This window comes from Anguilla rostrata, chromosome 1 (genome assembly GCF_018555375.3).
Source record: "Anguilla rostrata isolate EN2019 chromosome 1, ASM1855537v3, whole genome shotgun sequence".
Classification (NCBI taxonomy): domain Eukaryota; kingdom Metazoa; phylum Chordata; class Actinopteri; order Anguilliformes; family Anguillidae; genus Anguilla; species Anguilla rostrata.
The window spans coordinates 45,067,273-45,071,229 of NC_057933.1; positions in this window are offsets into that span (position 1 = coordinate 45,067,273).

Consider the following 3,957-nt stretch of genomic DNA (forward strand, 5'->3'; position numbering starts at 1 on the left):
TATCATATTGTTTGGTTTATACAGTACAACATCTCTATTACCATTGATTACTGTATCATATTGTTTGGTATTTACAGTACAACATCTCTATTACTATTGATTACTGTATCATATTGTTTGGTATATACGGAACAACATCTCTATTACCATAAATTATCTGATCCTAATTTTTACCACATCTCTATTGCCTTCAATTGGTGTATCCTGTATTTCAGCATATACCACATCACTATTAGCATCAATTACTGCATCCTATTGTTTTGTGTGTACTACATTTCTGTAAATATTAATTACTGAATCCTATTTTTAACATTAAGGCATTTTCAATAAAGCACATTTTCTAAACAAATAAAATAAATAAATAATAAAACAAATGTATGTGAACAGTACTGAGCATTAACATAGCTTTTATAACATTGTGTGTAAATATCTATGGACAAATTCAGGACTGGAATAAAAAGTACATGAATGGTTTGAAAACATCATGAATTTGGAATTTTGTATTGCATTAAAAGACTGCTAGATCCACAAACCATTAGTTTCCTGCTGACATATTTGCATATAATATGCTGCAATTATCTCCTGAATATTGAGCAGGTTGTAATGATTCTTCCATAGCACAGAATGCAGTTGCAGGTGTCATTTTATTCCACTATGAAAGGAGGTTTATCACTGGTTATGGTAGAGGCAAAAAATATAAATCAGGGAAAAAACAGTTAAATAGGCTACAAGAGCAATGGAGATAGCGAAAGTAAACTAGATTACACATAGGAACCAACAAACAAAAAGGAAACCAAGTAATGCTACATAGGAAAATGCAGCAAACTGAGGGAATATAAAGGGAGAGCAATCAGTGCTTGAGATAGGAAACAGGTGCAGGTGATAATGGGGAGCAGGTGCTGGTGGACTGCAGCAGAGGAGGGTGGAAACGGGGGTGTGCCCGTGGTTAGAAGGCCAGCGAAGTCAAACGCTGCCAGGCTGTGGCTGAGTGGGGTCGAGACGAGGGTGTGACACGGGTATGGCGACTTGAAAAAAATGAGTCTGGAAAAGAGAGCACTCAGTCCGCCCCTTTTGCTGCCAGCGTGCCAAGTATTTATGTCAAAAATGAATTTGCAAATGAAGCTATGAAAGCCAAATATAAAACAGAGTGTGCTGAGCACCTGAATCAATCAGCCTAAATAAATGGAAACCACTCTATGCCATTTTACTGTATTTTCAGTGCAGATACACATATTACCTTGGCAATGTATGGCAGCCATTTTATGTCTGAAACCTCACCTCTCATCAGCTGAGATGGAGAAAAGAAATCAAACCATCTGCTCAAGATAATGAGTGCAAATCAGAGAATGTGCTATATATAGTAAAGGAACATAAAGGGGGAATGGATTGAAAGCCTTGACCCATGACTACTCTTAAAATGCAAATCAATTGTTAATAGCAACTGGTCTACCCGACACTGTTCTTCTAATTCCAGTCAGACTTTATTCCCATTTAAAGGATTACAAAATTAGCTTGTAGCTACTAAATACATTTTTGCTACCTAATTAGCCTTTAATTCTGGTTATTTTAATTGTTGCTACTTGCCTAGCTTTTAATTATGACTATGGCTATTGAAAATATGTATATATGGGACCTCCTGGGGTGTGGTAGTCAGAGTGGGTCACCACACTGTCTGCAATTGAATTCTGAATATTGACTATGTTGGTATTGAATGGCCAGGAATCCAGAGGGATTGCTCAGGTAACATCACAACGGAAGTGATGTTTTCAGTCCGCAGGGTATCCCCTGGCTGATTACACGAATGTGATTCCTCTAGTTGGTCAGACGCATGCTTGTACCAGCTGCATTTGTGGTGCAGTCCTCCAAACTGTTTTTAATTTATGCCACGGCAAATCTTCCAAACCCAGAAGTTCTACTTTATTGTGGGTACCTTCATTTAAGGCTAAAATTTGCTGTCTGATATGAGAAAAAAGGGGGAAAATGTAATGACGCCAGTGCCTTACAGTGTGAAAATATATTATAAATATATTATATAATGTATTTCACACTACTCCAAAATGGCTATGACAAAGGTATCGTTTGGTTTAGATTCTGCCAGTGATGTTATTAACCAGTGGATGCCTCGTCCCTGTAAGGAATTAGCTGTGCTCATAGATCAAAAAGTAACCTCAACCCTCACAAAAATAGTTTTTCATGAAAATATTTTATAACAGTGCTCTATTAGGAAAACATATCATGCAGGAAACACGAGAGACAGACTGAAAACAATTCGGAATGTTTATCCTAATGCTTAGATTGACTGGTGCCAAATGTGGCAACGGGCTATATTTATTGTAGCACGTCTCTCAGCCGTTAAAAGGGAAGTAGAGAAGTGCATCATAGCACCGCCAATACCTCACCCACCTGCGCGATGCATTACTGCCATTTCACAAATTTTACCAGAAGAAAGAAACAAACTGGCTTTCTAGCTTTTGTACTAGTCGGTGGTGACACGCATTGCTATTATGCACTTCATTCATATATGTAAAACAGCCATGATAAGCCATTACATGAGCAATCAGGATACGAAGCATACAACCTGGATACTGTATGGACCCAAGAGGACAGATCTATGAGTGGGGATGAAGCATGTCTGGTGTCATTTTTACAGATCTATAAATGTTTTGTGCCAACTTCCTGAATGGATATGGTGATTTTTTGATTGTCATTTTTCATTTTACTTTGAACTTTTACTTTAATCAAAGCTCTTACAATCTTCTAAACAATTATGCCCACTGCATTATGCATAATTTATATCTCCTTGAAGTGTATTTTCAATTGAGATACCGTACATTTTCTAGTCTATGTGCGCACACGCCCGTGTATTTTAACTCCCACAGTAAAAGTCCAATTTGTGTTGCTTTCTTAAGTGTTTCAAGGGCTTTTGTCTGATGATTGAACTCTATTGGGTGCCTAAAACTGTGAATGAAGTTCCATTGTGGAAATATAAAGTGCTGCTAAAGTGATCTAATCTAATTTAATAAACCTGTTATTGTGTCCACTCAAGTCCCAGTCATAATGTTAATGCAGGGCTGAAAATGTTCTACTTATACTTGCAAAAGCAACTTTCAATTAGGAAAACCCAGTCATTTTCACCATTGCTGCTACCTCTGTTATACTTTTTGGAGAGTGCAGGCTGCTGCTTGTTTTTTCACCAGTTGAGCTTGCACAAACATGAGTTGCAAGAAGACCCTTCAGTCACAGCTAGCTTTAGCAAGCAAACTTCCAGATTAACCAGCAGGGGTTATTGGTTAGCAGCTTACTTACTGAGCATACAAGTTGCATTTAAGTTTTATACAACTTTCAATAGTAGACAAGTAAGTGGTTTTGAACATGACCATAGTCATCCCCACCACCTGAAGCGTGTGCTGCCCTGTGGGGCTGTCTACGCATAAATGGCGAAAAGATAAAAATTCACAGGAATTTAATGTCATAACAATTTCTACATGGGACATAAAGACATAAAATTGCCATGCACTTTAATATTTTTTACATTAATGCATACTTGTGTACCACTTACAGTATGTCAACCTCTGATAATGTTCAATTGTCTTTAAGATGGCCACTGCTGATGTGTTTATCATTTGGCTGTGCTACATTTTGAGGAAGCTGCCCATAATTCAATGTTACAGCAGTGGGGTCTGAGTTCTAAAGGAGCCGTTGTGTGAACAACAAGCTATCTGAGATTTCATCAATGCTTAAATGGACCACATCAGAGAATGAAGTTCAGTTAATTTTAAAAGAACTATACATGAAAACAGCCTTACTATAATTCTGTGTTCTGCTACTGATGTTGTGCTAGTACGTGCTTCTGCACAGATCAATAGTTAATTATCCCCAGTAGGGGAAATTGGAATTATTTATCATCTAATGCATAAACAAGTGTGAAAATATTAATAATTCGTAGAAAAAAAAAAT